Source organism: Panthera uncia (assembly GCF_023721935.1).
Source record: "Panthera uncia isolate 11264 chromosome A3 unlocalized genomic scaffold, Puncia_PCG_1.0 HiC_scaffold_12, whole genome shotgun sequence".
NCBI classification, from domain to species: domain Eukaryota; kingdom Metazoa; phylum Chordata; class Mammalia; order Carnivora; family Felidae; genus Panthera; species Panthera uncia.
Window position 1 is genome coordinate 30,034,640 of NW_026057579.1, and position 27,118 is coordinate 30,061,757.

Genomic DNA, 27,118 nt, shown 5'->3' on the forward strand with positions numbered 1-27,118 from the left:
TTAGTAATTAATCCTTTTACTAATAAAAGCTAATGATGGTTTGAGAAGATAAGTGCTGACATATAGATATCACCAGCCAAGATTTTGTTTCAAAGTAAGGCAATACCATATTCACACGGAGGAGTAGGCAGTCTCCCATGAAAAGATGTATCTGCCTTAGACTCTGAAAGATGAATTGAATTCAACACAGAGAAGTAAGGGGGGGGGGGATTTCCAGTAAACTTAATAATATCTGCAAAGCGAGGGATAAAGAGAAACTTGGACAGTGGTTTGGGAACCACAGGCAATCCATTATGTCTGAAGATATAGTCCATGTGTCTAAAGATAAATAAAAAGAAATAATGGAAGTCTTTCATTTACTGGGCTATTGACAGAGTAGAAATTATGGGAAAAGAATCTCGCTTCAAACATCTATATTTTTAAATTTATTTTGTTTATTTATTTACCTGGAGAGAGACAGAACAAGTGTGAGTGGGTCAGGGGCAGAGAGAGAGAGAGGGAGTGAGAGAATCCCAAGCGGTGTCCACATTGTCAGGGCAGAGCCCGTTGTAGGGCTTGATCTCATGAAACACAAGATCAGGACCTGGGCTGAAACCAAGAGTTGGAAGCTAAACTGACTGAGCACCCCCCCACGCACCCCAAGAATCAGAATTTTGGACACATAAATAAGCTATGTCTCTCAAAATGCTACATTCTCAGTGAAAGGATTCTGTAGTATTAATTTCATTCTTTAGCAAATGTATCAAAAAATAAATTATTCTGTCTTATGGATTGAATCTGGGTGGGAAACAAAGCCCCGTCTAATCAACTGTAACCGTCGAACTGTCCTCTACTAGGTCAGAATGAATCTATCTATATTCATATCCATATTCATTACTATAGCTATATTCACAATCCATAATCTCTGTGTATCCATCCATCCATCCATCCATCCATCCATCCATCCATATGTATGTTAAGACATTTGCTTCCTGATCAGATTAATAAGGATAATATTTTCCACTGGAGCTAAGGTTGGGCAGTTTTGCTAGCAGTTGTCTTTAAAAAACTGGGGTTTCCGAAATTTAGTTAATTATCTGTACCACAAGCCTGTGTACCCAGCATCTCCTTGAGACTACCTCTCCCCGTGGGATTTGAGAGAGTAGGGGCGACCACTGTGAACGTGAAGCTCATTCACTCATGAATGCAGCAAGTACACCAACCAAGGAGTTCCATATCTTCTGCCAGCATCTATGTAACAGTAGCATAGGTATAACTGTTAACTTACAAGTAAGGCAAAATCTCAAACCCTTTGCAGTTCTTGACAGTGATATTTGTTTTGCAACTGACGTTAGGTGACTTTAGAAGAAATGACTTTCCTTTTCTAAGCCTGTGGTTCCTAATTTGCATACTTTGTGGATAGGACTGTACATGGGATTCCATTTAACACTGATATTTTAAAGGTTTAAGTGTTTTAATCATATCAATACTAACTTTCAGGACAGCAAGATGGATATTGTCCTGCCCATACAAAGTAGCTGATTATTCACTGTACTTTAGGTGTTGATTGTAGATACATTGAGTGTGGCTGTCCTAACCAATGGCACTTAAGAAGTAATTGTCTGCAAATGAAAGACCCTAAAAGCAATTCAATGCCTGGGGTTAATAACAGAAAAAGACAATTAACTTTGAAAAAGGAAATAATATTAATTCCCCAGACACCCAATCTTGGTATTGTCTGTTGGCCAAGGTAGGTGGCATCACTGGGTGTATTTGCAAGGATGATAGTTTATCTTAATCAAGAATTAGGGGATATTCCAAATCAATGAAATTTAGTTCTGTGCTATTTCCTAGGAGAATTGAAGCAAGTCATAGAATGTAGGGGCCTTCTTTGAAGAAGTAAGAGTCAAGGGAAGCAAAATGAAAAACAGAGATTTTTTACGAAGCCTTATTTTCATAAATGCCTGTGATCTGTTAACAAGGTCTTTTTTGTTGTGTTCATATTAATCAACTATGAATACATTTTGCAAATAAATGGCTACCATTTTTAAGCACTGAGAATACACTTTCAAAACACTTTGGAACTCACCATAAACTTTAATGTAAACAACTTGAGAAAGTAGGCATTCTCACTGAGGATAAGTGATAGTAAATGCGAAATAAGGTCACATATCTAATTGGTGAGGATTATCTAACTGCGGGTTTTAAACAAACACAATGTTGCTTTCTATTGTAGGATTGTTTCCTCTTGTTTTCCCTTTTCCTAGAATGTTCCCAGCATATGGGGTATTCTGAGGATGTGAAATCAGGGCATTATTTTCTCTTTTATACATCTGAAACAAGGAGGGATTCAATTAACTAAAATTAAAACAAAAGAAAACCTCTTGGGGCACCTGGATGTCTCAGTTGGCGGCGTCTGACTCTTGGTTTCGGCCCAGGTCATGATCTCAAGGTTTGTGAGTTCGAGCCCCACATCTGGCTCTGCCCTGATAGCGTGGAACCTGCTTGAGATTCTCCCTGTCTGTCCCTCTCTCTCTGCCTCTCCCCTGCTCATGGGCTCACTCGCTCTCTTTCTCTCTCTCTCTCTCAAAATAAATAAACTTAAGAAAAGAAAAGAAAAAAAAAAAAACCTCTTAAGGTATTGCTGAAGAGTGAAGGAACTGATTTCTTCAATATGCTGTGACATTGCTGAGGAATGATTTTGGAGCTTCACCGGACAAGAGGATAATTATAAAATAAATTTTTATTAAATTACAAAATAAATATAGCTAGCAGTCTCCCATATAGATCACCCAGAGAACGTATTAAAATCACCTTATTTCATTATAATTTTACAGCCGATATTATTAAGACTGTTTTTCTGACTATACTTTTTGGACACAACAGGAGGTTGTCATATGGAGATGAAATAAACATTACACGGTTGAAGATTTCATTAATCATATGAACACCTGTGGAAAAAAATAAGCCTTTTAGATCTCAGGCCCTGTTTTTTTCCACAAGAATTACTTACTATTAATTTACTGCTCTAGGGATTGGGTTTTTAAGATAGTTCCACTTCTCTAATAGTAAGAGAGAAAGCACAACTACAGTCTAATGTGTCTTTCTTTAAACTTATTATCTGTGATGCACCTAAAATCTCACTGTAATTCTTATGGTAGAAAGAGTGATTGAAAAGGATTCATATGGGGCACCTGGGTGGCTCAGTCAGTTAAGTGGCTGACTTCGGCTCAGACCATGATCTCGTGGTTCCTGGGCTCAAGCCCTGCGTTAGGCTCTGTGCTGACAGCTTGGAGCCTAGATCCTGCTTCGGATTCTGTGTCTCCCTCTCTTTCTGCCCCTCCCGCACTCGTGCTCTGTCTCTGTCTCTCTCAAAAAATAAACAAACATTAAAAAAAAAAAAAGAAAATGATTCATACAGCTTAATATTACTGGATTTGCCATTAGCAGGTGTAAGACATTAAACAAACCATTTATTATCTATGAGCTATGCATTTTTCACCTGCAAAATTTGTCATTAATACCATCCAGTAATATATTTATCAAAGTTTTCCTGGAAACCACAAGATATTACAGAATTCTAAGGTTTTACATATCATTTTATTATATATAATCATATATATTATATGGATGTTGTAATAGTCATATAGTTTATATGAATACATAATGATATGTGATATACTATTATATAATATATGTAACAATATATATTACATTTAATTATATGAATTATCATCATTGTGTTTTGTATATTATATAATACATATTCATTGTGTGTAAGGAATTTTTATCCCTAAGCATCTACAATTTAAAAAAAAAATCAGTAGGTGAAACAGTTTAAATATTTCTATTACATGAAGGAGCCTTTCATAACTTTGTTTTATAGGTTCTTAAAGACAGGTATCTTTAAACTCTAATGTTGACAGCTGATCGTAAGAAACTGGTTTCCATCTTCCATAAAATGCATGATTAATTAGCAGAGACCATTAACTTAGTTTTGCTTCCATGTAATTTTCATTTATGTTTCTGGCCATTATCCGTATCATATTGTTTTTCACAGACTATTTTAAAAATCAGTCCCACTCATGGAAACTTAACCTAAGAAATTACCTGAAATAGGGATTCTTTAAAATTTCTTACATATAATGCCTAAAGATATTTATCTTAGCTATGTTTAGGATAGCAAATAATTGGGGAGGGGTTAAATTCACTAGAATATTTGGAGGGATTCAGTACATTGTGATCCATTCTTCTTTTGGAATATTATGCATCCAGAGTAACACGAGTTATAAAGAGTAATGACCCATAGTAATGATGGCATGCAAAATTACAGGGCCCCAATGAGAATGAAGTCACCTGGTATATAGGACTATAGGTGTTGAGTAGGCAAATCTGCTTTTGAATTTCAATTTTATCAATTACTAATTATATCGTTAAGAGGAAATTAATATTTCGGATGCTATTTGCTTCATCTGTGAAACAGAAAATTTTTTTTCAAAGGGATTTGTGAGGATTATAAAGAGAAAATACACAGAATATCTAGCTCAATGCCTGGTTTACAAGCAATCATTTAAATACATGTTCATCATTTTCAATATTATCATTGTCATTATTATGCTGAATACGATGACAAAAACAAACAAAATAAAACAAAAACAAACAAAAATTACCAGCCTAAGAGACAGAGAAGAGAGAGAGCTACCTCCTGTTTTTCTGCAACAGTATTTTCTTTAGATAATATCCCAAAGCCAATAAGCAAGAAATCTTTATATGAATGTTATTTACAAATATGGGATAAGTGCCAGGAAAAATAGTTGGAAGGACTGAAAGCTGTTACTCTCAAGGAACAAGAATTGTCAGCAGGAAAGGTGGGTCGGGTTATTGCTGTTACTCATTATCAGCCTTGTAGTTTAATATGTATTCCATTGTGCATGTATCACGTTGATAACAATGATAAATTACATTTAAAAAGAGAAATGCATTAGATGGGAAAATGGAACAAACTGTAGTCAGTTTCCTAATGCGCTAGGATAGTTGTTTAGAGCCCAGAATTGCCAAATTATAGCAGCTTGATACTAGATTACTGTTGTGTTTTCTGAGAAAGCCAGATTGGATCAACTCTGTTCTTACTTTCAGCTCTCTGTTATTTAAAAAAAAAAAATTTTTGTTTTACATTTATTTATTTTTGAGAGACAGAGAGAGACAGAGCACAAGTGGGGGTGGGGCAGAGAGAGAATGAGACAGAATCCGAAGCAGGCCTCCAGGCTCTGAACTGTCAGCACAGAGCCCAACGCAGGGCTCAAACCCTGAGATCATGACCTGAGCCAAAGTCGGATGCATAACTGACTAAGCCACCCAGGCTCCCTGCTCTCTGTTATGTTAAAAACTTTGTCCCCAGACTATGCCTTCCCCTTCCACTTCTTCATCCTCTCTGGTATCCCCAGGAGTTATCCATCAATGGAACATTAGTGCGCGTACAGCCATACAACCTTTCAGACCTGTGCGTGCATAAAATGTCAACAACTCTGTTTCATGTTTTATAACTTTTCATAAATCTTTCTATATTACTTTTTCGAACTTTATCAATGTTTCAATATTGATAAATATAGACCTAAGTCATAAATTAAACCAAAGTGTTTATCAGTACTGGTGGTCGTAATATGACTGTTAGGTTGTTGGTTTGTTTTTTGTTTTTTTTGTTTTTTTGATACTCTTCTTTATTATCCAAAGTTTTCAAAATGGGCACTGGCCCTTATTATGTCTTCATTTGTTATGGAAATCTCTCTGCAGCAATGCAGCCATAAAGAAAGTGAAGGAACAAGGAGGTCATTTATTAGTTCATGGAATGGCACTTAGGGAAGACAGACATAGCCTAGTGTTTTCTATTTAGCTTTGATGACATAATTACCATCTCCTTAGCCAAAAGTTGCATAAAGAGACATGATCTGCACAGATGAAAAGCATGTCAATAGTCTGCTGGCATTAGTTGAGTCTCTTCACACTGAGGGATGCACACTTCCAGAATCATTCATTAGAAGCCTAGCCAAGTCCGTATCATTCATTAACTGTCTCTTTACTGAATAGGAAAAATGAATGGAGCCCTTTAATCTGACATTAATAAATTGCAACCATTTGGGAAAGTATTCAAATGTAAAATGTTGAGGTTCATCATTGAAATTATATTTGATGACTTGGGTTTGTTCTGGCTCATTTAAATATACAATTTCCATAGGATTTTATCCCTGATGGTGGGTGATAACAGATACTCTAGCTAAATCCGAGGGTGAGTTTAAGCAGGACTCAATGGGACCAAGGATGCAAGTTCACAGAACTGAATACTGGAAGTACCCCTGAGGAACATCAAGGATAAGTAATTTTCAAACTTATAAAAACTCGTCTTTTTTTTTTCTTTAAATAAATGTATAATTAAACAAATAGGCAAGTCTACTGGCCCCCTTTCACCTCATTTTACACATGGGGGAATTGAAGATCAAAAGGAAAGAGCAAGGAAGTTACTACAATTCTTCCTTTAGATTTCAGTCATAAGTCCATCAAGAAGAATGAGTTTCTTCTCAAGTCCTTGTGGCATTTAGGAATGCTTTCTATAAGTAAATGGGAGAGAAAAGAGAATATATAAATTTTACTTTGTATCTCTGTATAAAGTGGTAATCAAGTGTGTGCAATGTGTATATGATTTAGATGACGATTAGAGACAGATGTTTTGCAAATAAGGTAACACTTGAGGTGGGCTTTGAAAGATGAGTGTTCATTGCATCAAAATGTGTTATTTCTTTTTGCTTCCTTCATTTCAACAAGACTATGGCCTTCTTGAGGAAGGAGGCTATAATCTTTATTCATATTGGTATATACAGTGCCTGAATGATGCCCGGGTCAGACTGGAGTATATAAATATGGCTGGCATGTCTCAATTCAAGTTAAATTTGAGTACATACATTGAAAAGTCTAAACAAGAGTTAGAAACATCCCATGTGTTTGGCTTCAGAAATCTTCCATGTTTTTCCTTAATACTCATTGGCTGCTAGATGAATTTTGACCTTGCTGTGGCTATGTTTGATGGGGTGATTTTTGTTAAGAGTCTCTGTCACATTTCTCTAATACAATCACCTTTTCTGAAATGTATTAACATGCTTTATGGAAGTCCTGCATTTGTGTAATTTAAATGAACATTTGATGAACATTGGCAGTTTCTCATGAAATATAGCATTCTACGATGTTGTATGTTTGAAATTCTTGACATAGGATATTTTGTTCACTGATTTAGAAAAACAGTAAATAGATGTTCAATCAGTTCATACATAAGTATGGCATACTAGAATATAGGAATGATTCAGTAATGCAGAGAGATGATTGAAGAATTTAATGGACAGATTAAAAGTATATTACACATGTTATTTCTGCAAATAACAGCTCCATGATAGGAATGTAAGCAGAACTCAAAGTAGTAAGATATTTCTGTGTAGAAATCCACAAGAATAAAATCAATTATTAGTAGATTTCTTTGAAGAAGTAAGACAGCCATTTGTTCATCTGTCCATCCATCCATTCATTTATGAAACATAAGCTAGGAGCCTACTCTATGCCAGGAAGAGATGTGTAAACATCAAATATGGCTATTATCTTTTCATGATATTTTTCTAATACCCCCTCAAATTACTATTATTCACAAACTTCAAGCATGAGGACTGAAGTGCGTGTGAACTCTTCTATGGTCTTCCCGTTTCCTTTCAACACTCATCAGAATCTTCAGAAGCTACTTCTGCGTTTTCATCCCTTAAACAATAAGAATAATTAAAATGATACTGTCCAGGGGTGCCCGGGTGGCTCGGTCAGTTAAGCGTCTGACGTCGGCCCAGGTCATGATCTCACAGTTCATGAGTTCGAGCCCCGCGTCGGGCTCTGTGCTGACAGCTAGGAGCCTGGAGCCTGCTTCGGATTCTGTGTCTCCCTCTCTCTCTGCCCCTCCCTAGCTCATGCTCACACTCTGTCTCTGTCAAAAATAAATGAACTTAAAAAAATTTTTTTTAAATGGTATTGTCCATACCATTTGTAGGTACTCTAAAATTTTTTGCTATCAACCAAACACTAATTCATTTTTTTTTAAAACAGATGTCAACATACACATCTGTTGTCCATAAGAGGTTCAGAGACTAATGGGGTTGGGGCAGGTATATAAACATAGTTTTCAAGAAAAACAGTTGCAAGGTATGTTAGAGGTAAGGATTGATAACATGGAGCACAAAGGCAACATCATTCTTCCTTAGGACGTTGAACATACAGATTGACTGAAAGTCTCAATTCAACTAGCAATCCTTCTAGGCAAAGGAGATACAACTGGCAATGGGGCTCTAAGATCCTACACATTTTCTGAGTATGATGTTTGCAGGATTTGACTTCAACCAATTCTTCATCCGCATCCTCATTTCTTTCCTATTACAAACACTTCAGTGTAGTCCTAAGAATTACCAGTATTCTCCAAACATTCTGTTGACTCTTATAATGTTTTATACTCTCACTGTTTAATTGCACATTAATGCCTCACAGACAAGTACCTTGAAGGAAGTTTAGGCACCTGTCAGAACCTATTTCAAATTTTTTTTTTTTAACGTTTATTTATTTTTGAGACAGAGAGAGACAGAGCATGAATGGGGAGGGTCAGAGAGAGGGAGACACAGAATCGAAACAGGCTCCGGGCTCTGAGTTGTCAGCACAGGGGCCTGATGCGGGGCTCGAACTCACGGACCGCGAGATCGTGACCTGAGCCGAAGTCGGCGCTCAACCGACTGAGCCACCCAGGCGCCCCTGTCAGAACCTATTTCAAAAGCATTCAGATTAGTAAAATATTCAGTTGCCAACTTCTCTCCTCAAGCATGCGCATAAACACATACAACGTACATCTATATAATAATCATAATATCTATTCATAAGAACCTATATTTTGTCCACTGCATAATAAGTTCTACAGCTTTATAGTAGAAGTGCCACTATTTGTATTAAAACCATAATTGGGAATAAAATTCCTCAGTGTTGCAAAAATGCAGGGATTTCACTTTCCTATTCCATTTTCTTAAAGAGCTAGCATTTAAAGGGGTGCCTGGGGCTCATTCAGTATAGCATGTGACTCTTGATCTTGGAGTCATGAGTTCAAGCCCCGGTTGAGTGTAGAACCTACTTAAAAATAAACAAACAAGGGCACTTGGGTGGCTCAGCTGGTTGAGTGCCCACCTTGGGCTCAGGTCGTGATCTTGTGGTTCTTGAGTTTGAGCCCCACATCAGGCTCTGTGCTGTCAGCACAAAGCCCACTTCAGATCCTCTGTCCGCCCCCCCCCCCCCCCCCGCCCTGCTTGGGCTCTCTCAAAATTAAACATTAAAAAAATAAAAACAAGCAAAAAATCCGAAACCAATGTGAAGTTTCTTGTTGAAAACTGCCATGCAAACAGCACAAATAATGACATGCAATGCTAGCTTTGTGTTCTTACAGCACAAATGATATTATAAAGCTAAACATTTTCCAGAGATCCCAAGTGAGGGGAGATATTTCAAAATTAAGCAATTGTGTGATTATTTAAGATACTTCTATGAATACATCCAAGATATTCAATCTAAAGCTTTAGCCACATATACCTTTTTATATCTGAAGTATACCAAATTACATCATCTCTTGCTTATTAGTTCCAGGAGTGTTTCTGTGAACTCCTTGGGATATTCTGTGTAGGCAGTCATGTTATCTGTGAACAGATAGCTTCAGTGCTTTCTTCTCAGTTTATACTTTTGCACTAGCCATTACTTCCAGTATGATGCTGAAAAGGATTGGTAGAAGGGGACATCCTTGCCTGTTCCCATTCTCAGGGGGAAAGCATTTAATTTCCCATCATTAATTTTGACGACCCTCGTGGGTTTATTTTAGTTGTTCTTTATGAAAGTGAAAACTGTGCCCCCTATTCCTGGTTCACTAAGTTTTTGTTGGTTTGGTTGTGGATGGATTTTGGACTGCGTGAAATGCTTCTTATGCATCAACTTATATATGTTGTTGTTGTTTCCTCTTCAGCCTGTTGACATGGTGAATTACCTTGATTTTCAAATGGTAAACTAGCCCTTTTTATCAGGAATAAATCTCACTTGGGGGTGATGTATAATTCTTTTTTTTTTATTGTTGGCTTTGATTTGTGAATATTTTCTTGGAACGTACAGGTTTCTCACTTTATTTCTAACATATAGGAAATGTTGGAATTTAAAGTTTTAGCTGACCTATGTAAGCTTAGATAACCTCTGATAACGAATAGACTAATTAAAAATATGCATATCTTCTATTTATGAGAACTAAGTAAAAATATAAATGTATGAAATGTTTACTTTGTATTCAATAAATTTTTTGTAAGTCAACTATGCACCCATTTAAAAAAAAATTATTACTGAAGTATAGTTGACACACAATGTTATATTAGTTTCAGGTACACACTATAATAGATTAACAATTCTTTTTATTATGCAATGTTTACCATGATAAATATAGTTATGCTTTGTCACCGTAAAGAATTATTGCAATAGTATTGACTTAGGTCCTATGCTGTACATTTCATCTCTGTAACTTATTTGTTTCATAACAGGAGGTTTGTATCTGTTAATCGCCTTCACCTATTTTGCCCATCTCCCTGTATTCCTCCCCTCTGGCCACCACCAGTTTGTTCTCTATTTATGAGTCTGTTTCTGTTTGTTTGTTCATTTGTTTTGTTTTTTAGATTCCACATGTAAGTGAAATCATACGGCATTTGTTTTTTTCTGTCTGACTTATTTCACTTAGCATAATACCCTCTATGTCCACCCGTGTTGCTGTGAATGGTTAAGATCTCATTCCTTTTTATGGTTGGGTAATCATAAAAATAATAATTATATCTGCTATTTATTGAGAATTTTATTCTTTATCAGGCATTGTGCTTAAGTGTTTCAAAGGCATACTTTTACTGGCCGTATAACTCCTTCGACTTAGAATTATTTTTACTTATATTTTACAGATCAAGAATATGGGGTTTAAACAGTCAAGTGACATGATCTATTGTGGTCAAGTTAGTACCCAAAACCAAATGTTTCTGATTCCCAAGTCATGATCTTTTTGTTTTACTATATTGTCTGATATATTCAGCATGCTGCCTTATCTTTGGTAGTCTCTGGAAAGCCTCCATATATGGAACTCTGGTTTGGATAACTATGACTTTACAAAGTTCTACAATTGTAAACATCCTGTAAATACTATGAAGTATAGCACATAACAATTTATAACTCCTGTTAACATATAACTTAGAATTCAGGTGACGCGCTCACTGAAAGCCCTTGATGGATGAATACATTTTTAGTTGGATGAACTCTAATAAAGACTATTTTTAGTGGAATGCAACCTACAGTCAGGGGAAAAAAGAAAAAAGTTCTGGTAAAACTGTTATTAGTTTCCTTTGTCTTGTGTGCCAGTGGGGATATAGAGACCTCACTGAAGATAGGGTAGGAAGAAACAAACAGTAAATGGCCTTTAATACAGTGTTAAGGTTTCTCATTTTCCACAATAGGCAATGGGAATCTACTCATATTTCTGTGACAGAGTTGTGACAAGATCTGAGAAGAATCGCTATACTATTTAACAGGAGTCACAAAGTCAAATGCTCACAAGCCCCAGGACATACCACAAATTTATAAAACAAGCCTGAGGAATATAATCAGCTTCAGTGTCAAAAGGATAATAGACTGTGCCAGAGACCATGGAAAGGTCTTTGGAAAAGGAAATCCATGGCAGGGACTATCACTGCTTTATAGAAACTCAGGTCTCATGATGCCAGATGCAGATTCAAGAGATCAGACATCTGAACAACGATGTGGAATTTTATGGCTTTTAAATATTGGTAATAAATTCAAACATAAAACTCAAAACGCATAGGTCTGCTGGCAGGAATGGGTGTATGAATGCCCAGGTTAGGAGATTTTTGCTACAGATTCATCACATACAAGAGAATAATTAGTGTCCACTAAAATAATAATCTATTAATAAGATATGATAGTATACAGAAAATATTTAATGTTATAAAGCAGTTTTTGTATATTATTCTCTTTAATCCTCCAACGTGTATATGTAAATATATATGTATAAAATACACATTAGATGTATAGAGACACATTATATATACATACGTACATATATATTATAAATGTATAAATGTATTTATATGTATATGTTCTTCCTTTGTTTCCTCCTCTTTCTTTCTCTTTCTCTTTCTCTTTCTCTTTCTCTTTCTCTTTCTCTTTTTCTCTTTCTCTCTTTCTCTCCCAAGTTTCTTGCCTAAGGGATAATCTAAGTGGGTAACTATCTTCTCTTGCAATAAAGACTATTATGATTAATCATGAAAGTCACTGAACATTTGTAATTGTCTCAGGCATACTTCAAATAACAAAGTTTGAGAAGTGGTTTAAAGATATTTCTACTTTAAGTAGGCTTTTAAATTTCTTAAAATTTTATGGCATATAAACTGGAAAAAGTTGAGCAACAAAATACATAAAACCGACACTGGATTATAACCTAAAGAATTAAATAAGTATCTTTGACTCTATATTGATACAAGTAGATGACAACTATAAAAAAAGAAGAGAAAGGACAATTTTTTGACAGAAAATTTCAGTTGAGAAATGTGTTAATGAGTGAATGAAAGAGAAAATTGCTATTAGAATACTACAGTTTAAATTACTTCAGGCAACATCCACCAAGAGATGCTAACCTTGGTGGGTAGGAGTTTGAGAAGAAACAGGACAGGACATTTGCATTGTCTCAAAAATATTTAATTACATGGGGTGCCTGGGTTGGCTCGGTCGGTTAAGCATCTGACTTTGGCTCAGGTCATGATCTCATGGGTTGTGAGCTGGAATCCCATGTTGGGCTCTGCACTGACAGTGTGCAGCCTGCCTGGAATTCTCTCTCTCCTTCTCTCTCTGCCCCTCCCCCACTGGCGTGCTCTCTATTTATTTATAAATAAATAAACTTAAAAATTTTTTAAAATATTTATTTACAAAAGGAAAGTATAAGTTTATAGTGGATAACCCTGGCAGATACTGCCTTAACCAGGTGAATAAGGTCAACATCAGTAATAGTAAAACATATTGACAGCAGGCACCCCCTGATACATCACCTTTGCGGCATCCTTCACAATATACAACTCAATTTAATAAAAAGTAAACATCAGATACATTCAATTAAGAAGCACCCCATGAAGTAACTGGCCAATGCATTTCAAAAAATCTCAAGGTCACCAGAGACCAGGAAAGACTGTGGAACAGCGGCACGTTAGGACACATGCAGACACAGCTGAATGCAATGTGGGGAAACGGGATCAGAAAAAGGACATTATTGGGAAAAGTGGTAAAACCTAAATATCTATTCTTCAGTTCATTGTTTTGTCCCGATGTTAATTTTTTAATGTTGATAATTTTATTATAAGGAAACTGGATGAAAGGTATCAGGGAACTCTGTACTATCTTTGCTACTCTTCTTGAAATCTTAAATTATCTCAAGAAGTTAAAATACAAAATTAAAATATAACCATACACGCACACAGCTTCTGGGATAGGTTATAAATGACTAAAATTTAGAGCAAACACTTAGCATTTTAAATCTCACGTTCATTTTTAGATAGAGCGTAAGTGATTGAGATGCTAACCCCATCAACTCTCCTAACCACACTCAGCTTGTATTTGTGTTTTTCCTCCTTAACAGAGAGGTCAATGTTTCTAGAAGTTTTGTATGCATAAGAGTCATCTGTGGAGACTGACATATTTCCAATTCTCAGCTCCCTTTAGAAACTCCTGGGGTCAAGGAAACTTAATTTTTAAGAGAAACAGGTGATTCTGAAGTAGGTGTTCCACAACTCCCTTTTCAAGGACATTGATACAGATCTAATTATAGGACTGGCTATGCCCAATAAATATTCTTGATGAGTGGATTTGTGACCCATTGAGCACAGGGTAACCGCACATTCATAATGACCGCAATGATCTTATTCAGCAGTAACCTGATCCGGGGTTTTTTAACCCTTATGAAACGTAAGAATCACTTGCAAGGCCTGATCTGTTACCTCGTGTCTCTGACTCCTGTTCGCACATCCACATGTACATACGTGTGAGAGGTCAGACATTTGACTATCCATTTCTTAGTAAGCATTCTAGGCAAGTCAGGTACACATGTGTCTTGGCACAAACGATGAAAAAGATATTAGAAGAACGTATTTGTAGCTATCGATATGTAAGCTACGTTAGTGAATGAGTTTATAAGTTGACCTACAGATACAATTCAGTGACAGGGACAGGGTTCCTGGAAATAAGGGTTCCAAGGAAATAATTTATTACAATGTATTTCTGTCACTTTTAATAAATATATGCACATATATATATATAATTATATATGTATTCATATTGCCACTGCATTTTTGTGTTAGAAAATATATCTCTCAACATGAATTAGTCAGATTTTTTGGTCAGATGAAAAAAAATGTTTGTTTATTTATTAAAGGGAGGGAAAGAGAAAAGCAGAGAGAGGGGGAGAGAGAGAGAATCCCAAACAGCCTTCACATTGTCAGTGCTGAGCCTGACGTGGGGCTTGATCCCGTGAACTAGGAGATCATGACCTGAGCCGAAATCAAGAGTCGGATGTTTAACTGACTGAGCGACCTAGGCACCCCTGGAATTAGTCAGATTTTATACTTTAAATTTGAAAAGTTTTGTTTATTATCATGAATAGTTTAAGTTATTTCTATGTATATTGTACAGCGTGCCTTTCCAATCATGTTAATGTCTATTTAATAGTCAAGACAGTACCATATGATGGACAAGACCATAGGCTGTGGATCGATAGTCCACATTTTCAGTTCTGTTGTCTTAAGCCAATTATTTCAGTTCTTTCTGCCTCCGTCTCTTCGTCTGCTGAATATGATTGATAATTATACTCATATAATTTCTTTGAATATGAATATGAGTTAACACCAATTATATCAGATCTAACACACCATCAGTTGTAAGATAAACCACTGTGTTTTGTACCACTGAGAATGAAACGTGTACATGCTGCCAGTATTTAGGAAAAGATGCATTCACTTTTAGGAGACACCTGATTTCAGTGATGTTCAGATTTGTGGAAGAAAAAAAAAGGTGTACCTTACAATTGATTATATGCATTATGTAAAAAGTGATGGGGTAATTCTAGAATGATTTGTATTATTAGGTCAAATGTTTTTTGCCCATTTGACAAATGAGGAAACTTTGATAAAAGGGAGTAAATAATTTGTTGAAGGCCAACAGCCAATCTGATTTAGGAATGCAATTAATGTTTCCTGATTGCTAGATTGGTGTAATTTCTAATTTCCGTGCTTCAGAAATATGAATTATTTATAGTAGAAATAACAAGTAGAAAATTTTGTCGCCTATTTGATATGATATGTTAGTTTTATAGAAAGATATTTAGTTTACAGACTTTATTCTAAATTGGTTGTATTTTGTTTTACAAATATAATTTAGGTCATACATTGGGATTACAGCCTTTATCTCAAGGTAGCTTTTAATTCTTTTTTTTTATATTTTTTTAATGTTTATTTATTTTTGAGAGAGAGAGAGAGAGAGAGAGAAAGAGAGAGAGAGAGAGAGAAGAAGGGGAAGAGAGAGAGGGAGACACAGAATCCAAAGCAGGTTCCAGGCTCCAAGCTGCCAGCACAAAGCCTGATACGGGGCTCAAACCCATGAACCACAAGATCATGACCTGAGCTGAAGTCAGACGCTTAACCAACTGAGCTACCCAGGCGCCCCTCAATGCAGTTTTTTTAAATGAGACTTCCTTCAAATGATTGTATTGAGTTTGCCAATTTCAATACATAAAAATAATATAATTGCACTTAAATTATTTGAAATAAAGTTGAAAATATAAAATTCAAAAATACACATACACAAATTAACATGCTAATTTATGCATTGACATGTTACCAGTGAGGAAGCACAGATACAAAGAAGTTATGCTACTTGCTAATTATTCAAATAAAATTTAAAATTGACTTAAAATTTCTGTGCATCTTGAATGAGTTTTTGCCACTGCTCCTGCACTGGGGTCCAGGGATCTATCTTTCCCAGTTAGAATCCTACCCCTCAGGAGTCAAATTAATTTTGCTAAACATCTCTGTTTTGTTCTTTCATTTAGATGTATTTTTGGTCCTCAAAATATTAGCAGAAAATACTCTATGGTTTTCGGGCCAACTCAATTTTATAAGTGCATAACTTCACTAGAAATTTCTCACTAGTAAAATGAGAGGGAAATCCTGCCACAACCTGTCATCATTCAGGGCAAGACTGGCCTGAGCCAGTTGACAGTCATTTATCTTTGCATTAGTGTGTTACACAAGTTATTGAGTATAATGATTATTTGATGAGACAAGCTATTAAAATGGATTCTGGCAAAGATCAAGACTAGTAGAAAACTCTTATTTATTTTAATTTTTGTCCCCATCTCCAATTGCCAGGACAAGCTTTCTAACACTTTGATCAGCCAATGTAAGAACAGATACGATGGCCTGAGGGTATCATGAGTGAGTGAAAAGAGAAACTCACAAGTGGAAGTGCCTGCTTTGTGCCAGGTACTTAAATCAATTCCAGAGTCTGGTTTGAGTGCCTATAGTTCTTTCTGCCACATTTAAATATAGCAATTTTATTATGGAAAAGTTATTCTTAAGGTTGTTACGAGGGCTTTCAGTATGGATAGCATAGTGGGACAATTTATATATTTGTAGATAGTCTTTACAAATAGCCTGAAGATTCTAAATCTTATTAGAGGGTTGAGTTCAACATGGAACTATCTGAAGCATCACAGTGAAAGTGGGTTGAGTTGGAATCGTAAGAGTAGGTCCATAAAGTCAGGCTATTCCTGAAGACCTTGGAAGTCTTTGTTTCTCTAATGTAAGGGTTTGAATTGCTAAGGTATCCCAAATTGTCTACTCGCTTCTGTGCGTCCCCTACATCCAGTGACTTCTGAGCATATAATCAGATATTGGAAGTCTCTGCAGGTATTGACATTCTACAAAATGCAGTCACATAAGCTTTCATGAGAATTGGCTGAGCTCTCTCTAATTAGAGTGTAAGTTAGTAATTGGCCATCCCTTAGAGAAGGGTAATCACACCAATACGTACATGGTAGACTTGTGAAAAAGACATCACAATCTTTGTTTATGTCTACATATTTCAAAGAAACCAGGGATATCACAAATTCCTTATGGCAATGCAGTAGGCTTTGAGAGGGGCAGGAATTTGCTTTCTTCTTATATGGCTGGTGTATTTCCAAAATCACTTGCTTCTTCCTTTCCAATTCCTTTTTCTAATTTCTTCTAAATCGATGTCACTATAGATGGCAATACCTCAACCCACAGAGCACAAAACCTATTTGAGGCACTTTAATTATGTGATATCCAATATCAAGGTTGATTTGTCTCGTAGCAAAATTAGTATAATTGTATCTTTTTTTTTTTTCTTTAAAAAAGCCAGTAAATTTTAAGCGGTTTTCCTATGTAGGGGGGAATTAAGTTGAATTAAGTTTTAACTTATGGAAACTTTATCGAATTAGGATAAATGAGGCAAAGAGGTTTCATAACATAGCTCGAATTAAACTTATTAAAGTTATAGTCTCAGCAACATGTGTTAAAGAAAACTATGGTTAATATTAAGAGGTCAAGTGGTAAATACAAAACAAAATTTTCACCCCCTAAATGTATGGCCTATAGTTTGTTCTTTGACTTAAGCTACACCTTTAATTTAATTTTTTTTTTGACTTAAGCTACCTATTTTAAATTTTTTTTTTTAACGTTTATTTATTTTTGAGACAGAGAGAGACAGAGCATGAACGGGGGAGGGTCAGAGAGAGGGAGACACAGAATCGGAAACAGGCTCCAGGCTCTGAGCTGTCAGCACAGAGCCCGACGCGGGGCTGGAACCCACGGACCGCGAGATCGTGACCTGAGCCGAAGTCGGCCACTTAACCGACTGAGCCACCCAGGTGCCCCAAGCTACATATTTTAAACAGTAGCATCAGGATCACAAATCATTTTGAAATGTCATAAAAATGTTCCGAGTTTGTAGTTGAAAGAGTTTAGAGGTACTATTTGAAGTTTCATATTTTCTTTGTTCAACAATCCACTTGTAGGTTATTCTGACCCACCTTGGGAAAAAAAAATGAAAGTAGAATGGCATTTTGGAAATAAATCTTCATTCTGAAAACTTCTTGAATGATGAACTCAGCAAGGTATACTTAAAATGAAAATGTCTTTGCCAATCCCTCTGTCAAATTTCACATGTATTTTTATTGCCAGATTTCTTTTCTTTCCACTTTTACTAAAATCCCTATACATAAATAGTGCCCACAGATGTACGGCCTAATAATGCATTATGGTAATTCAATACATATTAAAAGCCTGAAAGATATTAAGAAGAGAGTTATTTTTTTTTAATTTTTATTAATATTTATTCATTTTTGAGAGAGACAGAGTGTGAGCAGGAGAGGGGCAGAGAGAGAGGCATACACAGAACTCAAAGCAGGTTCCAGGCTCTGAGCTGTCAGCACAGAGCCCTACGTGGGGCTGGAACTCATGAACCGTGAGATCATGACCTGAGCTGAAGTTGGACGCTTAACTTAGTGAGCTACCCAGGTGCCTAAGAAGAGAGTTCTAATAGATTCCTTATGGAGGAAAAATATTATTAGATGAAAAAAAATTAATGATCTCTTTTTGATAGAGGGAAACTATATTTTATTTTATTTTTCTTAATTGGGTTGTAAATTATTTATCATCAAAATTCACAAAAATTTTGTAGGCTACCCAGAGGATTCCCTGAGTTAGAATTTCTCATTTAGAAATACTTTCTTTAAATTTTGATATAGATCATATAACTTCATGTTCTGATCATTTTCTTTCTGTCTACTCCTCTGGCTTTGATTTGGGAGATTCCAAGTGAGATAACCTTGTTTTTTTTTTTTTTTTTAAATAGTTACTTATAAAATAGAAGTATAATTAGATTACAGACTCTTTGCTAAGAATTAAGAGAGAATAATGTTGGATGGAAACATATAGATAATTTAGTCAAATGCCCACAGTTTTTCTCTAATGTCACTATAGGAACAGAAAACAACAACACCGCCACTGCCATAAAACCCGTAAAGCATGTTTTCTTTTAAAAAGATCAGGGTTAAAAAATTGGAAACAATATCTAGAATATTTGAAATCAGAACATGTATTTATATAGCTATTTCTATCCATAGAAATCTCTAGAACCATTGCCTTGAAAATAAGAATGTGTGAAACAAGAAATCGATCTTGACATGTTTCTTGATAGTTTAAATGGAACCTATCCAAATATCAAGGTACAGGTTAGGCATTACTGACCATTCCAAGGTCCTTATATTTATTGAGATAATAGCAAAAGGGTTGAAACTCTACTTGACAAATGCAGAAATAAATGAAAGTTGTACTGTTTTCTAAAGAAAGGAGCTGTGTGTGACTAATACTTTCTCCTTTCACTCAACTAACAAGGAGCATCATCTGTGTGTAAGGTGTAGGGAAGGCATCTGAATATAGAGAGATGAAATACGCATCTGTGTTCATGAAGTTTATGGGGGTATGCAGATAATACAGAAGTTTTACCAGCTAATCATTATACAGGAGATACAGAGATTAAAACATCTAAGTGAGCTGTTCAAACGCCCGGAGTAGAAGGCTTGCCATTTCTCCTTGCTTTCCCTCACTAAGCACAGACATAAACACTGGAAGTGGTGCAGGGGTCCAATAAAGGAGGACCCCGAAACACGGTAAGAATAAAGAGAGCTGGTATAGACCTCAGGGTTTGAGCGATAGCACTGCATCGGGTTGTCTTGTGTCTTCCTGCATAATAGAGAAAGGCCGTCCATACCTGGTATTTTCCCATCTGTGACATAGCAGCAGAAGGTGGTCCAGGTAAGCTCATTATTTTCCTAGACCACAGAGCAGTCGAGATAACACCAGATGAGACTGAAACAGGGGAGATACTCTCCTTAACCACCTGACCTGAGAGTGTGCTTTTCTGTTGCCAAGAAATACCTGGCCTGGAGGGAGAGCCTACAGGAGAGGGCCAGCTCCAGCTGCCAGCCTGGAAGGAAATGGAAGGCTGGCAGGACTAAGACCCACAGGACTAAAACTTTCCAGTCCAGCAGCCAAGTGGCACCAGCTAGAGGGTCCAAACACACTCCCCACCCACAGTGGAGAACCAGCTTTTGCCGCCTCAGGCAGGAGCCCCACCACCAGCTCAACCAAGGAGACTAAAATTACACTGCAGAGGCTGAAAAATCAAACCACTGTTGCAATCCCAGCCCACCGAAATAGGACTGGATTCTCATGCCAAGCCAAGGCAGTGTGAACGCCTACACACACAAAAGAAGTCAAGAAGTCATTACCTCATAATAAAAGGATCAGCCCAGTAACTAGACATAGCAATTCCAAATGTGCACAGATTTGAAAAATACACGAAACAAAAACTGACAGAGTTAAAGGGACAAATCCACAGTTGGAGGTGGAGGCTAGAACACTGCCATTACAACAACGGGTAGGATTACTAGAAAATCAGCAAGGATCTAGAATGTTTGAACAATACATTCGACTAAGAGGGTCTAACTGACAAATATATAGACCACTTTAGCCAATAGCAACAACATACAGGACTTTTTTTTTTTTAGGCTTCCATGGAGCACTCACCAAGAAAGACAGCATTGTGGCCCCCAAGACAAGCCTCAACAATGTCAGAGAATTGAAATGATACAAACTGTGTTGTCTGACCACAGTAAGATCAAACTAGAAACAAGACAACAGGAACAACATTAACAGAGTAACAAGAGGATTCTCTGAATAGGTGGGAAATAGCACACTTCTAAATAATCCATGGGTCACAGATGAGGTCTCAAAGGGTCTAAAAATAACACTACTAAGTACTACTGAAAAGAACACATAGAAAACAATTCTATACAATGACTAAGTGGGTGTTACTCCAGTGATGCAGCGATGACTCAACATTACACAATCATTGCAACTAATAATATCAACAGACTAAAGAAGAAAAACCACGTGATCATATCCATTGATGTATAAAAATAATTGGACCAGAGTCAACATCAATGTATGGTAGAAACTCTCAGAAAATTAGGGATAGAGAATGTCCTCAAATTGATGAAGAGTATTTACCAGAGACCTGCAGGTCACGTTGTGCTTAACGATGAAAGACTAAATGCTAAGATTGGAGGGTTAAAAAGAAGTTAAAACTCAACCAGAGTCTGGTATTTACATAAGAAAAGAGAACCAAAAATAGCCGCACCAGCTTTGAAGTCAGGTGTGCACCGTGACTGTGACATCTATAGTGTCGCGTATCTGCGTAGCCAATCCTGGAAGAACATTGGTCTGCAACCTAGTACCAGAGATCCGTGGGTCAGATGCAAGGTAGATGGGTTAAACAGAGCTGTTAACAGAATAAAAAAATAGCAGTGTTATAAAACTAAAGCATGCCTTCCTTAGTCTGTGAGTAATCCGAAATGTATACCAGAATAATACTATGTTTCTTAATGATGATATCAAAGCAATATATCACTGTGATTACAATATGTTGGGATGCTGCATCACAGCTGTCCAAGAGCTGCAGCCTGTTTGGCTGCCCCACAGCAATACTGCAATTTTAATTAACATTTGGGGAGCGGCAGATCAGTTCAACAGTCCTTCTCATTTAATTGATAGCCTTTTGAAAATTGAGCTGCTTGTTTCATGCATGGACCATTGCTTCCCACCTGCAGGATTTATTTGGATGGCTACCTGTTAAATCTTATCTGTAATCATCATGAATTTGAATGCCCATCATTTCTGTTTTGAAGTGCATTTCAAGGAATGAGCTCAAATGTTAAAGAAGCCATTTTGTAACAGAAAAGGAGAGAATACTTTTTTTCTATTTATTTTGATACTTCCCAGAGAAAATCTAGAGGACATTCTATTTTTTTATACTGCTTTAATGTTTAAACAAGCACGCAGCTCTATTTCTTAGATGCTAATATTAGTCCTTGAGGTAGAAATGATATAATAATAATAATTCCATGGATATGTTTTCAGACATATTGTGGACACTGTTGCTTGTGTATCAATATCATTCTCTTCTTCCTCCTCAACAGAGTCCCAAAATTCTTCAGATATTTACCTCTCTGACAACTTGGCCAATCTCTTTCAGAAAATAATGAGCCTATTCACAGCTCCACTGAGTAGTTTGAGAAAATCAGAATAACTGTATCTCCTTTTTTGATATTTGAAGCAAGAATGGTGATGCTGATCTAATACAGATCAATAAGATACCGGGAGTAGTTTAGCAAAGCTTCTGTGAAAGTACTCTCCTATCACTTCCAAGGGGTAAGGGTATCCTTAAATATCTCAGTTTTTGTACCAAATCTTTAAGAAAGCCATCCTGTCTTCGAAATCTCATTTATGATGTCCTGCAATCTAGTGAGAAAGGAATTTCTTGGATATAAATGTAATCAGTTCTGGGAAATGTCATTAATGATCAGACAAGATGTAGACTGATAATTGACCATTTAATTTAACAATATGGAGACCAAATTGAGGACCTTGATAACATCAGGTGCCCTGGGGTATTGGAAACCAAAGCTTGAATGGGGAGGGTTCAAAAGGATGTGGAAGAACAAATTACAGACAATTGGAGACAATGCAATTGTCCATCAACAGATGAAGGGATAAATGGAATATTGTATGTATACACATACTGCCTATAATATATGTTTCATATAACATGTTTCATATATATTGTATATATCATATGCATAATACATATATAATATGTATCATATATACATTTCACGTATATATGAAACTGAATATTATTCAGCCATAAAAAGGAATGTATGCTACAGTAGGGATGAACCTTGGATATGTTATACTAAGTGAAAGAAACCAGTCGCAGAGGAATAAATATTGATTTAATGATTCCACTTATATGAAATATTCAGAATAGGCAGATTTATTGTGCAACTACCAAGGGCCGGGGGAGTGGAAAATGGGGAGTTATTGGTTAATGAGTATGGGGTTTCTGGTTGAGGTGGGAGGTTTTGGAATAGATAGTTGTGATGGTTACACAACATTGTGATTTTAAAATACCACTGAATTATACGCTTAAAAAATGGTTGAAATGGCAGATATTGTGCTATATATATCTCTCGCCACAATAAAACCTTAAATATTACAAATAATCAGTATAGACAAATCTTATACAGAATTTTTATAAAATAAGTAGAGATATTGAGTGCTAGCTGGACAAGTCAGTACGAGGAAACACAGTCTGGAAAACCGTAAAAATCAGAGTATTGTGATTATCATAATTAATGACACTTAAGGACAGAAATAAATTTTCAATAATGACATTTTGAGAATGTCGCCGTGGAAACATTTTAACGATAGCTGAAAGAAAAGTGGGAAACAAAGGTTTTCTCCTTGAAAATCAAGACTGTAAAGCGATATCTTTTAAAAAAGGACATAGTTGGCTCTTTGGAAGTAACGAAGAGGTGGGTCAAACTGTATTATATACACATCATTGTGAAGGACAAGAGGTGTGTACTGTGTGTTCAATCATCCCATGGACTCTATTGACAAGTGTTTTTATGTGGAGGGAATGTATTATTAGGCTTGCAGTTATTAAACTAAAAATGCTATGAAAGGTTATTCTAATTAAAAACTCTTCTAGAGGTGAGAAAGAAGTCACTGATGAAGCACTTGCTCACATCACTAGTTTAATTCAGATTAATGAATCTACAAAGTAGTCACAGATTGAATAGGATATAAAACAGTAGAAGGCATCCTCTTTACTGCATGCTCGATAATCAGGAAACAAACTCTTTTAGATGAAAAATGCCAACAAAGTTATTCATTTAATTGTAATAAAGCCCAAAACCAAACCAAAAAATTAAGTTCAGGGCATAAATGTGTTATGAACACATTTTATATTCATAAGTTACATGTTTACACTTTTGTGTGTAGAAGCAACCTGTTTTTCATGTATACTTGTTTTTCTGCCAACTTATGTTACTCTCACTCAAATTAGAGCTAGAGATATTTGAATATGTGATTGCAAAAACAATGTAGAAATGGCCACTAAAATAGAAATAGGCATAAGATAGAGACACTTAAATCAGAATGGGAACTAAGGAAGGTCTTCCTGGAGAGGGTTATATTCGTCTCATGCCTCTTAAAAGATGAATGTAAACCAGCTCAAATATAACATGCATTGAAGAAGGATGTACGTAGCTAAGGGAAATTATGAAAACATCATCCATGAGCAGTAAGTGCCATGCGATAATTGTGGTGCAATTGTAATTATAGCAGGAGAAAAAGGATCAAACTAGATGACTCACGTTTTCTTTTGATTTATGATATACGTTTTTACCTGACAGCACTTTGAGAGAATTACATGAGAAAATGTACATGAGCAAAATTGTTCTTTCTTCATGGCTCCATTGGATTTTGCACCAGTTCATTCATTAGAGAACAACTCACTAAGCACCTGCTACGTCCAAGGCCCCATGCTAAGATTGAGTGACACATCATGAACTAAAATTAACGGAATACCCCCCGCCTTAGTTCATATTCTTGAAATAGGTTATCTTTTCTTTAGTCCTTGCTTCATTCCCATGTCTCTGTATGAGATGGTGATAAAGATCCTCAGATGACCCCCTAGTTATTGATAAGAATCAGGGACATGCTTGCAGCTATGATTCCCTGTTGCTTTTCCACAAACTACAGACTATGAAACAACTTCCTTGTTAAGTAAGATTTGCAAAACCAAACCAACCAAAAAAACAGGTGAGGAGGATTAACAGACTGCTCTTTAGGTTCGTCTAAGTGAGGCATCTTTTATACTTTGATAATAATGGCAATAGGGATACGTAACTCTTTCAAATGCTTATATGTGCCAGTGCAGGACCATAAAGCCCTATACATGCATAATTTTCTTCAATCCTCACAACTCTGTGCCATTTAATACTATTTTATATGTTTTTTAAATTTATTTTCCTAAGCTACATAGTTACAAAGTAGCAAACATAGATTTTATTTTTTACTTTATGTTTAGAGGAGAGGAGGAGGGGAGAGAGGCCAAGGCAAAGGGAGAGAGAGCTCCACGTCCAAAGGGTACAATGCAGGGCTCGATCTCAGGACCCTGAGATCATGACCTGAGCTGAAATCAAGAGTTGGATGCTTAACCGATTGAGCCACCCAGGCGCCCCAAAATGTAGATTTTAAACCCAGGTGTCCTATAGAGCTTGCACAGTTCTAGCCTCTGAGACTTACTTTTCTAATTCTCCCAGATTTTGAACCTTGATGTGAAACATGGCCCAGACAAATGCAGACTCTGTATCTTGAGCAGTTGCCCGATCAGCCAATGAAATAAATAAAATATAATATACCACTGCTATCCTTGAATCACATAGGTTGTTCTATGCGGAATGGGATGATTGGTAGTAAATAGATTCTAATATAATTTTCAAATTAAATGAAATGTAAAGGAGACTGAAAACATTCACACGTAACTATATAAATGCTATTAAAGAATTTGTCATATCTTAATATTCTAGATTTTTATTCATATTATTTATATATACCATATATACATAAAATAATTGTACACATGTAACACTTATGCGTATATGCATTAATCTTTCCTCCTCACTTTGTCATAAATTTTATACTTACTTTGAACTTTAGAAGGGCTTTGAACGTTATAATCAAATATATACACAGCACCCTCAACTCCCATTCTCTTTACAGCAGGGGAAATCAAGAATAAAATCAAGATTCTTCTCTCTTCAAATCATTTGTATAAGTATATATTCTACAAGTACAACAAAGAATATCCGACAAACCAGGGTTGATAAAGTCCCAGATTAGTTTTTGGCTGAGCCAGCTTAAATGCTGAAATGTTTCAGCATAAGAAGGTAGCTATTTGTTATGCTTCACAAAATACTTGGCATTATTAATTCTACTCATACTGTTACCTCTATTAATATTAAACAAGTTTTATTATCATCAGTACCATCTATTATTGTTAATGTTTTTTTGGGCCATGTAAGTGTGTTTACATATATCGTATAGATTAATCATCATTCAACATTTAGTAGATAAGGGAACCGAGAAAGAGAATAAACAGCATGTTCAGCACCACACAACTTACGAGTCCCATTTTCTCTTCAGTTTTATTTAACACACCCCGTTCATCTATCACCATTACTGAAGACCCCACTGTAGGCCATGTGCTGTGTTTTTACACATGTTATTCATTCCTCAGTAAATTACTTACATTTTTAGGTAATGGCGGTCAATGATAATGGTAAACGCTTTCACAGTGCTTTAAAATAATCTATAGAGCATATTAGGTTTACAATCACAGGTACATTTCTAGAAACTTTTAAGGGATAGACCTGTTTGTTATCCCAGGTTTGCAAGCAGGAAACTCAAACCCAGAGTAATAAAATGATTTGTAAAACTCCAGGCAGCTGGGTATGCCGGTTAAGATTAGAACCTAGGTGTTCTGAATTGTGACACCACTTCCTCTCATTATACCTCACTGACATGTACTAGCCTTAGTGAACTCTCTGCTGAAAGCATTCCACTCTTCTGCCTCCCCTGTGTACCTGATTAATGTTTACAGAACTTAGACAGCTATTCATTTTAAGTATTATGTTATATACAAAGGCTAGTCAGATTAACGAGAGCTTTAGGATTGATTGAAGTGTTTATCATCTTTCGGAGTTTGACTTTCAAAAAAATAAAATCCATTCCAAAAAGTATGTGGGTGGAAGGTCTTTGCAGTGTTAATTTCCAATTGGCAGTGTTGTAGTTAATTTCCAATTTTAGGTAGTGTTGTAGCCAACATTTCCACTAAGAGAGACATACATTTTTGAGCAAGATGGACACTGTTAAAAAGAATTTTATTTTGATCCATAAAAACTGAGATCATTTCTATTTTCAACAATAAATAATTGCTACTATGTATTTTCCCCTAGGACAAA

At 36.1% G+C, this 27,118-nt stretch overlaps 1 long non-coding RNA gene across 2 annotated transcripts in view; it reads right to left on the bottom strand.

Moving 5' to 3' along the window:
- Positions 1-26,656, bottom strand: part of LOC125937668 (uncharacterized) — a 60,982-nt gene extending 34,326 nt beyond the window's left edge. For both annotated transcript variants that reach the window (XR_007462464.1, XR_007462465.1), the window contains exons 1-2: positions 26,407-26,656; positions 21,385-21,525 (exon numbers count right to left, since the gene is read on the bottom strand). This is a non-coding gene — a long non-coding RNA (uncharacterized LOC125937668). The remainder of the gene's footprint in view (positions 1-21,384; positions 21,526-26,406) is intronic.
- Between the last annotated feature and the right edge of the window lie 462 nt (positions 26,657-27,118).